The following is a 14,658-nucleotide window of genomic DNA, read 5'->3' as shown; positions in this document are numbered from 1 at the left end:
ACCTCGAGTTGAATGGAATTGAATGGAATGGAATAGAATGGACTGGAATCAACTCAAGTGGAATGGAATGGAGTGGAATGGGATGGGATGGAATGGAATGGAATGCAAAGGAATGGAATAGAAATCATATGAATTCAATGGACCCGAAAATAATGGAAAGGAATGGAAAACAATGGAATAGAAAGGAATTTAATGGAATGGAATTTATTGGAATGCATTGGAATGGAATGCAATAGAATGCAATGGAATCATATCTTATGGCATGCCATGGAATAGAACGGAATGGAATGGTGTGGAATGGAATGGAATGCATTTCAATTGAACGGAGCCAAAAAAAATTCAATTGAATGGAAAGGGATGGAATGAAGTGCCTTTGAATGCAATGTAGTGGAATGGAATCAACCTGACTGGAATGGAATGGAATGAAAAGGAACGGAATGGAAAGGAATGGAATGGAATGGAATGGAATGGAATGGAATGGAATGGAATGGAATGGAATGGAATGGAATGGAATGGAATGGAATGGAATGGAATGGAATGAAGTGGCTTCGAATGTAAATGGAATTTAATCAACTCGATTGGAATAGAGTGGAATGGAATGGAATGTACTGGAATGGAGTGTAACGGAATGGTATGCAATAGAATGGAATGGAATCAACTGAAGTGGAATGAAATTGAATGGAATGGAATGCAATGCAATGGGAAAGAAAGGAATGCACTTTTATTGAATGGAATCAAAAGAATGGAATAGAATGGAACGGAATGGAATGGAATGGATTGGAATGGAATGAATGGGTCTCGAATGCAATAGAATGCAATTTAATCAACTCGAGTGGAATGGAATGGAAAGGAAAGTATTGGAGGGAAACTGAATTGAATGCAATGGAATGGAATAGAATGGAATGGAATGGAATGGAACAGAATGCAACAGAATTTAATGGAATGGAATGGAATGAAGTGGCCTCGAATGCAGTAGAATGGAATGGATTCAAATCGAGTGGAATGGAATGGAATGGAATGGAATGGAGTGGAGAGGAATGGAATAGAATGGAATGGAATGGAATTCATTGGAATGGAATGGAATGGAATGGAATCAAATCGAGCGGCATAGAATTCAAGGGAATGGAATGGAATGGATTGACTTGGAATGGAATGGAATGGAATGCAACAGAATGGAATGGAATCAACTCTAATAGAATCGAATGGAATAGAATGGAATGGAATGGAATGGAATGAATTGGAATGGAATGGAGCTGAAAAGAATGGAATTGAATTGAACGCAATGGAATGAAGTGCCTTCGAATGCAATAGAATGGAATGGAATGAAATTTAGTGTAATGGAATGGAATGCAATGGAATGGAATGGAATGGAATGGAATGGAATGGAATGGAATGGAATGGAATGGAATGGAATGGAATGGAATGGAACGGAACGGAATGGAGTGGAACGGAACGGAATGGAATGGAATGGAACGGAATGGAATGGAATGGAATGGAATGGAATGGAATGGAATGGTATGGAATGCAACAAATTGGAAAGGAATCTACCCGAGTGCAATGGAATGGAATGGAATGGAATGGAATCAAATGGAACGTAGTAGAACAGAATGGAATCAACTCGAGTGGAATTGAATGGAATGGAATGGAATGGAATGGAATCAAATGGAATGGAATGGAATGGAACGGAATTTAATGAAATGCAATAGAATGGAATGGAATCAACTCGAGTGGAATGGAATGGAATGGAAAGGAGTGGAATGGAATGGAGTGGAATGGAGTGCTATAGAATGGAACGTAATGGAACGGAATGAAGTACGCTCAAATGAAATAGAATGGAATGGAAACAACTCGAGGTTAATGGCAAGGAATGGATTGGAATTGAATAGAATGGAATCAAAGGGAATGGAATACAACGCAGTGGCATGGAATGGAATGGAATACATTTGCATAGAATGGACCCGAAAAGTATGGAATGCATTGGAATGGAATGGAATGGAATGAAGGGGCCTCATATGGAATAGAATGGATTGGAATCAACTCGAGTGGAATAGAATGGAGTGGAATGGAATTGAATGGCATGGAATGGAATGGAATGGAATGGAATGGAATGGAATGGAATGGAATGGAATGGAACGGAATGGAGTGGAATGTAACAGAATGGTATGGAATGGAATGCAATAACATGTAATGGAATCAACTAGAGTGGAATGAAATGGAATGGAATGGAATGGAATGGAATGGAATGGAATGGAATGGAATGGAATGGAATGGAATGGAATAGAATGGAGTGGAACAGAATGGAATCGAATCGAATCAAATGGAATGCAATAGAAATTAATGCAATAAATTCGAGTGGAATGGAATGGATGGAATTGAATTGAATGAAATAGAATGGAAAGACATCAACTCGATTGGAATGGAATGGAATGGAAAGGAATGCTTTTGAATTGAATGGATGCCAAAACAATGACATGGAATGGAATGGAATGGAATGGAATGGAATGAACTGCCCTCAGATGGAAAGGAATAGAATGGAATCAACTCGAGTGGAATGGAATGGAAAGCAATGCAATGTAATAGAATGGAAAGTAATGGAATGGAACAGAATGGATTGGAATCGATTGAAGTGGCCTTGAATACAATATAATGGAATAGAATCAACTCGACTGGAATGGAATGGAACGGAATGGAATGGAAGGCATTGGAAATGACTGGACCCGAAAAGAATGAAATGGAAAGGAATGGAATGAAATAGAATAGAAAGGAATCAACTCGAGTGGAATGGAATGTAATGTAATGGAATGGAATCTAATGGAATGGAATGCAATAGAAAGGAAAGGAATCAACTCGACTGGAATGCAATAGAATGGAATGGAATGGATTGGAATGCAGTTGACCAAAAGGAATAGAATGGAATGGAATGGAATGGAAGAGCAAGTAATGAAATACAACGGAATGGAATCAACTCGAGTGGAATGGAATGGAATGGAATGGAATGGAATGGAATGGAATGGAATCAAATCGAGTGGAATGCAATGGAAAGGAATGCAATGGAATGGAATGGAAAGGAATGGAATAGAATGGAATGGATTGGAATTGATGAAGTGGCCTCGAATACAATAGAATGGACTGGAATCAACTCGAGGGGAATGGAATGGAATGGAATGGAATAGAATGGAATGGAATGGAATGGAATGGAATGGAATGGAATGGAATGGAATGGAATGGAATGGAATGGAATGGAATAGAATGGAATGGAATCAAATGCAATAGAAGGCATTTGAAATGACTGGACCCAAAAAGAATGGAATGGAATGGAATGGAATGGAATGGAATGGAATGGAATGCAATGCAATGCAATAGAATGGAATGGAATCAACATGAGTGGAATGGAATGGAATGGAATGGAATGGAATGGAATGGAATGGAATGGAATGGAATGGAATGGAATGCAATGGAATGGAATGGAATCTAATGGAATGGAATGGAATGGACCGGGCCCAATAAGAATGGAATGGAATACAACGGAATGGAATCAAAGGAATGAAATGCCTTTGAATTAAATGGACTCTAAAAGAATGCAATGGAATGGAATGGAATGGAATGGAATAGAATGGAATGGATTGGAATTGATGAAGTGGCCTCGAATACAATAGAATGGACTGGAATCAACTCGAGGGGAATGGAATGGAATGGAATGGAATAGAATGGAATGGAATGGAATGGAATGGAATGGAATGGAATGGAATGGAATGGAATGGAATGGAATGGAATAGAATGGAATGGAATCAAATGCAATAGAAGGCATTTGAAATGACTGGACCCAAAAAGAATGGAATGGAATGGAATGGAATGGAATGGAATGGAATGGAATGCAATGCAATGCAATAGAATGGAATGGAATCAACATGAGTGGAATGGAATGGAATGGAATGGAATGGAATGGAATGGAATGGAATGGAATGGAATGGAATGGAATGCAATGGAATGGAATGGAATCTAATGGAATGGAATGGAATGGACCGGGCCCAATAAGAATGGAATGGAATACAACGGAATGGAATCAAAGGAATGAAATGCCTTTGAATTAAATGGACTCTAAAAGAATGCAATGGAATGGAATGGAATGGAATGGAATGGAATGGAATGGAATGGAATGGAATGGAATGGAATGGAGTGGAGTGGAATGGAATGGAATGGAATGGAATGGAACGGAATGAAGTGGCTTCGAATGTAAATGGAATTTAATCAACTTGATTGGAATAGAATGGAATGGAATGGAATGTACTGGAATGGAGTGGAATGGAATGGTATGCAATAGAATGGAACGGAATCAACTGAAGTGGAATGAAATTGAATGGAATGGAATTCAATGCAATGGAAAGGAATGCAATGCACTTTTATTGAATGGAATCAAAAAGAATGGAATAGAATGGAACGGAATGGAATGGAATGGATTGGAATGGAACAAAGGGCTCTCGAATACAATAGAATGCAATTTAATCAACTCGAGTGGAATGGAATGGAAAGGAAAGTATTGGAGGGGAACGGAATTGAATGGAATGGAATGGAATGGAATGGAATGGAATGGAATGGAACAGAATGCAGCAGAATTTAATGGAATGGAATGGAATGAAGTGGCCTCGAATGCAGTAGAATGGAATGGATTCAAATCGAGTGGAATGGAATGGAATGGAATGGAATGGAATGGAATGGAATGCAGTAGAATGGAATGTCATGAAATCTAGTGGAATGGAATGGAATGGAGTGGAATGGAATAGAATGGAATGGAATGGAATTCATTGGAATGGAATGGAATGGAATCAAATCGAGCGGCATAGAATTCAAGGGAATGGAATGGAATGGATTGAGTTGGAATGGAATGGAATGGAATGCAACAGAATGGAATGGAATCAACTCTAATGGAATCGAATGGAATAGAATGGGACAGAATGGAATGGAATGAATTGGAATGGAATGGAGCTGAAAAGAATGGAATTGAATGGAATGCAATGGAATGAAGTGCCTTCGAATGCAATAAAACGGAATGGAATGAAATTTAGTGTAATGGAATGGAATGGAATGGAATGGAATGGAATGGAATGGAACGGAACGGAACGGAACGGAACGGAACGGAACGGAACGGAACGGAATGGAATGGAATGGAATGGAATGGAATGGAATGGAATGGAATGGAATGGAAAGGAATGCATTTGAATTGCATGCACCCAAAAAGAATGGAAAGGAATGGAAAGGAATGAAGTGACATCGAGTGCAATATAATGGAACAGAATCAACTCGAGTGGAATGGAATGGAATGGAATGGAATGCAATAGAATGGAATGGAATCAACACGAGTGGAATGGAATTGAATGGAATGGAATGGAATGGAATGGGATGGGATGGAATGGAATGGAATGGAAAGGAATGCAACAGAAAGGAAAGGAATCAACTCGAGTGGAAAGGAAAGGAATGGAATGGAATGGAATGGAATGGAAATTAATGGAATGGAATGGAATGGAATGGAATGGAATGGAATGGAATGGAATGGAATGGAATGGAATGGAATGCTGTAGTATGTAATGGAATCAACCCGAGAGGAATGGACTGGAATGGAATGGAGTGGAATGGATTGGAATGGAATGGTACGCAATAGAATGGTATGGAGTCAAATCTAGTGGAATGGAATTTAGTGGAATGGAATGGAATGTATTTCTATTGAGTGAACACGAAAGTATGCAATGGAATGGAAAGGAATAGAATAGAATGGAATGGAATGGAAAGCAGTGGCTTCAAATGCAACAGAATGCAATGGAATCAACTCGAGTGGAATGGAGTGGAATGGAAAGGAATGGAGGGGAATGGGAAGGAATGCAAAGGAATGAAATGGAATGGAATGGAATGGAATGGAATGGAATTAAATGGAATGCAATGGAATGGAGAGGAGTGGAATGGAATGGAATGGAATGGAATGGAGTGCAATAGAATTGAATGTAAAGCAATGGAATGAAGTAGACTCGAATGCAATACAATGGAGTGGAATCAACTCGAGTGGAAAGGAAAGCAATGGAATGGAATGGAATGCAATAGAATGGAATGGAATGGAATGGAATGGAATGGAATGGAATGGAATGGAATGGAATGGAATGGAATGGAATGGATTTGAATACAATGGATCCGAATAGAAAGGAATGGAATGGAATGGAATGGAATGGAATGGAATGGAATGGAATGAATTGGCCAAGAATGCAATAGAATGGAACGGAATCAATTAAGGAGAATGCATTCGAATAGAAAGGAATGGAATGGATTTGAATATAATGGATCCAAAAAGAAAGGAATGGAATGGAACGGAATGGAATGGAATGGAATGGAATGGAATGGAATGGAATGGAATGGAATGGAATGGAATGGAATGGAATGGAATGGAATGGAATGCAATGGCAAGGAATGGAATGGAATGGAATGCAATAGAATGGAGTGGAATGAACTCGAAAGGAATGGCACGGTATGGAATTCAATTCAATCGAATGAAATGGAAAGAAGTGGCCTCGATTGCAATACAATGCAAAGGAATCTACTAAAGAGGAATGGAATAGAATGGAATGGAATGGAATGGAATGGAATGGAATGGAATGGAATGAAATGGAATGGAATGGAATGGAGTGGAGGGGAATGGAATGGAATGGAATGGAGTGCAATAGAATTGAATGTAAAGAAATGGAATGAAGTAGACTCGAATGCAATACAATGGAGTGGAATCAACTCGAGTGGAAAGGAAAGGAATGGAATGGAATAGAATGGAATGGAATGTAATTGAATGGAATGGATTTGAATACAATGGATCCGAATAGAAAGGAATGGAATGGAATGGAATGGAATGGAATGGAATGGAATGGAATGGAATGGAATGGAATGGAATGGAATGGAGTGGAATGGAATGAATTGGCCAAGAATGCAATAGAATAGAATGGAATCGATTAAGGAGAATGCATTCAAATAGGAAGGAATGGAATGGATTTGAATATAATGGATCCAAAAAGAAAGGAATGGAATGGAATGGAATGGAATGGAATGGAATGGAATGGAATGGAATGGAATGGAATGGAATGGAATGGAATGGAATGGAATGGCAAGGAATGGAATGGAATGGAATGCAATAGAATGGAGTGGAATGAACTCAAAAGGAATGGCACGGTATGGAATTCAATTCAATGGAATGGAATGGAAAGAAGTGGCCTCGATTGCAATACAATGCAAAGGAATCTACTAAACAGGAATGGAATAGAATAGAATGGAATGGAATGGAATGGAATGGAATGGAATGGAATGGAATGGAATGGAATGGAATGGAATGGAATGGAGTAGACTCGAATGCAATACAATGGAGTGGAATCAACTCGAGTGGAAAGGAAAGGAATGGAATGGAATGGAATAGAATAGAATGGAATGGAATGGAATTGAATGGAATGGATTTGAATACAATGGATTCGAATAGAAAGGAATGGAATGGAATGGAATGGAATGGAATGGAATGGAATGGAATGGAATGGAATGGAGTGGAATGGAATGAATTGGCCAAGAATGCAATAGAATGGAATGGAATCGATTAAGGAGAATGCATTCGAATAGAAAGGAATGGAATGGATTTGAATATAACGGATCAAAAAAGAAAGGAATGGAATGGAATGGAATGGAATGGAATGGAATGGAATGGAATGGAATGGAATGGCAAGGAATGGAATGGAATGGAATGCAATAGAATGGAGTGGAATGAACTCGAAAGGAATGGCACGGGATGGAATTCAATTCAGTGGAATGGAATGGAAATAAGTGGCCTCGATTGCAATACAATGCAAAGGAATCCACTAAAGAGGAATGGAATAGAATGGAATGGAATGGAATGGAATGGAATGGAATGGAATGGAATGGAATGGAATGGAATGGAATGGAATGGAATGGAGTGAAATGGAATGGAATGGAATGGAGTGGAGGGGAATGGAATGGAATGGAATGGAGTGCAATAGAATTGAATGTAAAGAAATGGAATGAAGTAGACTCGAATGCAATACAATGGAGTGGAATCAACACGAGTGGAAAGGAAAGGAATGGAATGGAATAGAATGGAATGGAATGTAATTGAATGGAATGGATTTGAATACAATGGATCCGAATAGAAAAAAATGGAATGGAATGGAATGGAATGGAATGGAATGGAATGGAATGGAATGGAATGGAATGGAATGGAATGGAATGGAGTGGAATGGAATGAATTGGCCAAGAATGCAATAGAATAGAATGGAATCGATTAAGGAGAATGCATTCAAATAGGAAGGAATGGAATGGATTTGAATATAATGGATCCAAAAAGAAAGGAATGGAATGGAATGGAATGGAATGGAATGGAATGGAATGGAATGGAATGGAATGGAATGGAATGGAATGGAATGGAATGGCAATGAATGGAATGGAATGGAATGCAATAGAATGGAGTGGAATGAACTCAAAAGGAATGGCACGGTATGGAATTCAATTCAATGGAATGGAATGGAAAGAAGTGGCCTCGATTGCAATACAATGCAAAGGAATCTACTAAAGAGGAATGGAATAGAATGGAATGGAATGGAATGGAATGGAATGGAATGGAATGGAATGGAATGGAATGGAATGGAATGGAATGGAATGGAATGGAGTAGACTCGAATGCAATACAATGGAGTGGAATCAACTCGAGTGGAAAGGAAAGGAATGGAATGGAATGGAATAGAATAGAATGGAATGGAATGGAATTGAATGGAATGGATTTGAATACAATGGATTCGAATAGAAAGGAATGGAATGGAATGGAATGGAATGGAATGGAATGGAATGGAATGGAATGGAATGGAATGGAATGGAACGGAACGGAACGGAACGAAATGGAATGGAATGGAATGGAAAGGAATGGAATGGAATGGAATGGAGTGGAATGGAATGAATTGGCCAAGAATGCAATAGAATGGAATGGAATCGATTAAGGAGAATGCATTCGAATAGAAAGGAATGGAATGGATTTGAATATAATGGATCAAAAAAGAAAGGAATGGAATGGAATGGAATGGAATGGAATGGAATGGAATGGAATGGAATGGAATGGAATGGAATGCAAGGAATGGAATGGAATGGAATGCAATAGAATGGAGTGGAATGGACTCGAAAGGAATGGCACGGGATGGAATTCAATTCAATGGAATGGAATGGAAATAAGTGGCCTCGATTGCAATACAATGCAAAGGAATCTACTAAAGAGGAATGGAATAGAATGGAATGGAATGGAATGGAATGGAATGGAATGGAATGGAATGGAATGGAATGGAATGGAATGGAATGGAGTGGAGTGGAATGGAATGGAATGGAATGGAGTGCAATAGAATTGAATGTAAAGAAATGGAATGAAGTAGACTCGAATGCAATACAATGGAGTGGAATCAACTCGAGTGGAAAGGAAAGGAATGGAATGGAATGGAATGGAATAGAATGGAATGGAATGTAATTGAATGGAATGGATTTGAATACAATGGATTCGAATAGAAAGGAATGGGATGGAATGGAATGGAATGGAATGGAATGGAATGGAATGGAATGGAATGGAATGGAGTGGAATGGAATGAATTGGCCAAGAATGCAATAGAATGGAATGGAATCGATTAAGGAGAATGCATTCGAATAGAAAGGAATGGAATGGATTTGAATATAATGTATCCAAAGGAAAGGAATGGAATGGAATGGAATGGAATGGAGTGGAGTGGAATGGAATGGAATGGAATGGAATGGAATGGAATGGAATGGAATGGAATGGAATGGAATGGAATGGAATGCCAAGGAATGGAATGGAATGGAATGCAATAGAATGGAGTGGAATGAACTCAAAAGGAATGGCACGGTATGGAATTCAATTCAATGGAATGGAATGGAAAGAAGTGGCCTCGATTGCAATACAATGCAAAGGAATCTACTAAAGAGGAATGGAATAGAATGGAATGGAATGGAATGGAATGGAATGGAATGGAATGGAATGGAATGGAATGGAATGGAATGGAATGGAACGGAATGTTATGGAATGGATTTGAATTGAATAGAGCCGAAAAGAATGGAAAGGAAAGGAATGGAATGGAAAGGAATGGAACAAAATGGAATGAAATGGAATGGAGTGCAATAGAATGAAACGGAATCACCTCGAGTTGAATGGAATTGAATGGAATGGAATAGAATGGACTGGAATCAACTCAAGTGGAATGGAATGGAGTGGAATGGGATGGGATGGAATGGAATGGAATGCAAAGGAATGGAATAGAAATCATATGAATTCAATGGACCCGAAAATAATGGAAAGGAATGGAAAACAATGGAATAGAAAGGAATTTAATGGAATGGAATTTATTGGAATGCATTGGAATGGAATGCAATAGAATGCAATGGAATCATATCTTATGGCATGCCATGGAATAGAACGGAATGGAATGGTGTGGAATGGAATGGAATGCATTTCAATTGAACGGAGCCAAAAAAAATTCAATTGAATGGAAAGGGATGGAATGAAGTGCCTTTGAATGCAGTGTAGTGGAATGGAATCAACCTGACTGGAATGGAATGGAATGAAAAGGAACGGAATGGAATGGAATGGAACGGAATGGAATGGAATGGAATGGAATGGAATGGAATGGAATGGAATGGAATGGAATGGAATGGAATGGAATGGAATGGAATGGAATGGAATGAAGTGGCTTCGAATGTAAATGGAATTTAATCAACTCGATTGGAATAGAGTGGAATGGAATGGAATGTACTGGAATGGAGTGTAATGGAATGGTATGCAATAGAATGGAATGGAATCAACTGAAGTGGAATGAAATTGAATGGAATGGAATGCAATGCAATGGGAAAGAAAGGAATGCACTTTTATTGAATGGAATCAAAAAGAATGGAATAGAATGGAACGGAATGGAATGGAATGGATTGGAATGGAATGAATGGGTCTCGAATACAATAGAATGCAATTTAATCAACTCGAGTGGAATGGAATGGAAAGGAAAGTATTGGAGGGAAACGGAATTGAATGCAATGGAATGGAATAGAATGGAATGGAATGGAATGGAACAGAATGCAACAGAATTTAATGTAATGGAATGGAATGAAGTGGCCTCGAATGCAGTAGAATGGAATGGATTCAAATCGAGTGGAATGGAATGGAATGGAATGGAATGGAGTGGAGTGGAATGGAATAGAATGGAATGGAATGGAATTCATTGGAATGGAATGGAATGGAATGGAATCAAATCGAGCGGCATAGAATTCAAGGGAATGGAATGGAATGGATTGACTTGGAATGGAATGGAATGGAATGCAACAGAATGGAATGGAATCAACTCTAATAGAATCGAATGGAATAGAATGGAACGGAATGGAATGGAATGAATTGGAATGGAATGGAGCTGAAAAGAATGGAATTGAATGGAACGCAATGGAATGAAGTGCCTTCGAATGCAATAGAATGGAATGGAATGAAATTTAGTGTAATGGAATGGAATGGAATGGAATGGAATGGAATGGAATGGAATGGAATGGAATGGAATGGAATGGAATGGAATGGAATGGAGTGGAACGGAACGGAATGGAATGGAATGGAACGGAATGGAATGGAATGGAATGGAATGGAATGGAATGGAATGGTATGGAATGCAACAAATTGGAAAGGAATCTACCCGAGTGCAATGGAATGGAATGGAATGGAATGGAATCAAATGGAACGTAGTAGAACAGAATGGAATCAACTCGAGTGGAATTGAATGGAATGGAATGGAATGGAATGGAATCAAATGGAATGGAATGGAATGGAACGGAATTTAATGAAATGCAATAGAATGGAATGGAATCAACTCGAGTGGAATGGAATGGAATGGAAAGGAGTGGAATGGAATGGAGTGGAATGGAGTGCTATAGAATGGAACGTAATGGAACGGAATGAAGTACGCTCAAATGAAATAGAATGGAATGGAAACAACTCGAGGTTAATGGCAAGGAATGGATTGGAATTGAATAGAATGGAATCAAAGGGAATGGAATACAACGCAGTGGCATGGAATGGAATGGAATACATTTGCATAGAATGGACCCGAAAAGTATGGAATGCATTGGAATGGAATGGAATGGAATGAAGGGGCCTCATATGGAATAGAATGGATTGGAATCAACTCGAGTGGAATAGAATGGAGTGGAATGGAATTGAATGGCATGGAATGGAATGGAATGGAATGGAATGGAATGGAATGGAATGGAATGGAATGGAACGGAATGGAGTGGGATGTAACAGAATGGTATGGAATGGAATGCAATAACATGTAATGGAATCAACTAGAGTGGAATGAAATGAAATGGAATGGAATGGAATGGAATGGAATGGAATGGAATGGAATAGAATGGAGTGGAACGGAATGGAATCGAATCGAATCAAATGGAATGCAATAGAAATTAATGCAATAAATTCGAGTGGAATGGAATGGATGGAATTGAATTGAATGAAATAGAATGGAAAGACATCAACTCGATTGGAATGGAATGGAATGGAAAGGAATGCTTTTGAATTGAATGGATGCCAAAACAATGACATGGAATGGAATGGAATGGAATGGAATGGAATGAACTGCCCTCAGATGGAAAGGAATAGAATGGAATCAACTCGAGTGGAATGGAATGGAAAGCAATGCAATGTAATAGAATGGAAAGTAATGGAATGGAACAGAATGGATTGGAATCGATTGAAGTGGCCTTGAATACAATATAATGGAATAGAATCAACTCGACTGGAATGGAATGGAACGGAATGGAATGGAAGGCATTGGAAATGACTGGACCCGAAAAGAATGAAATGGAAAGGAATGGAATGAAATAGAATAGAAAGGAATCAACTCGAGTGGAATGTAATGTAATGTAATGGAATGGAATCCAATGGAATGGAATGCAATAGAAAGGAAAGGAATCAACTCGACTGGAATGCAATAGAATGGAATGGAATGGATTGGAATGCAGTTGACCAAAAGGAATAGAATGGAATGGAATGGAATGGAAGAGCAAGTAATGAAATACAACGGAATGGAATCAACTCGAGTGGAATGGAATGGAATGGAATGGAATGGAATGGAATGGAATGGAATCAAATCGAGTGGAATGCAATGGAAAGGAATGCAATGGAATGGAATGGAAAGGAATGGAATAGAATGGAATGGATTGGAATTGATGAAGTGGCCTCGAATACAATAGAATGGACTGGAATCAACTCGAGGGGAATGGAATGGAATGGAATGGAATAGAATGGAATGGAATGGAATGGAATGGAATGGAATGGAATGGAATGGAATGGAATGGAATGGAATGGAATGGAATAGAATGGAATGGAATCAAATGCAATAGAAGGCATTTGAAATGACTGGACCCAAAAAGAATGGAATGGAATGGAATGGAATGGAATGGAATGGAATGGAATGGAATGGAATGGAATGGAATGGAACAGAAAGGAATCAACTCGATTGGAATGGAATGGAATGGAATGGAATGGAATGGAATGGAATGGAATGGAATGGAATGGAATGGAATGGAATGGAATGGAATGCAATAGATAGGAATGGTATCAACTCGAGTGGAATGGAATAGAATGGAATGGAATGGAATGGCATGGAATGGAATGCAATGGACTGAAAGGAATAGAATGGAATGGAATGGAATGGAAGTGCAGGTAATGAAATAGAACGGGAAGGAATCAACTCGAGTGGAATGGAATGGAAAGGAATGGAACGGAATGGAATGGAATGGAATGGAACAGAATGGAATGGAATGGAGTGGAGTGGAACGAAATGGAATGGAATGCGTTTGAATTGATTGGACATGAATAGAATGGAATGGAATGGAATGGAATGAAGAGGCTTCGAATGCAATAGAATGCAATGGAATCAAATCGATTGGAGTGGAATGGAATGGAATGGAATTGGAACGCAGTAGAATGGAATGGAATCAACTCAATTGGAAAGGAATGGAATGGAAAAGAATGGAATGGAATGCAATTGAATGGATTGGATTCAACTCAAGTTGAATGGAATGGAATGGGTTACAATAGAATGGAATGGAATCAACTACAGTGGATGGACTGGAAGGGAATGGAATGGAATGGAATCTCTTGAAGTGGCCTGGAATGCAATAAAATGGAATGGAATCAACTCGACTTGAATGGAATGGAATGGAATGGAATGGAATGGAATGGAATGGAATGGAATGGAATGGAATGGAATGGAATGCATTAGAATTAAGTGGACCCGAAAATAATGGAATGGAATGGAATGAAATGGAGTGTAATGGAATGCAATTTACTCGAATGGGATGGAATGGAATGGAATTACTGTGAATGGAATGGAATGGAATGGAGTGAAATGTAATAGTATGGAATGGAATGCACTCGAATGCAATGGAAAGGAATGGACTAGATTAGAGTGTAATTTACTCAAATGGAGTTGAATTGAATGGACTCAAATGGATCGCAATTGAATGGAACCCAATGGAATGTACTCAAAAGGAATGGAACGGAATGGAACTGAACGGATTGGAATGGACTTGAATGGAATGGAATGGAATC

This window comes from Gorilla gorilla, chromosome Y, assembly GCF_029281585.2.
Source record: "Gorilla gorilla gorilla isolate KB3781 chromosome Y, NHGRI_mGorGor1-v2.1_pri, whole genome shotgun sequence".
Classification (NCBI taxonomy): domain Eukaryota; kingdom Metazoa; phylum Chordata; class Mammalia; order Primates; family Hominidae; genus Gorilla; species Gorilla gorilla.
This window is presented reverse-complemented; position numbering follows the sequence as displayed.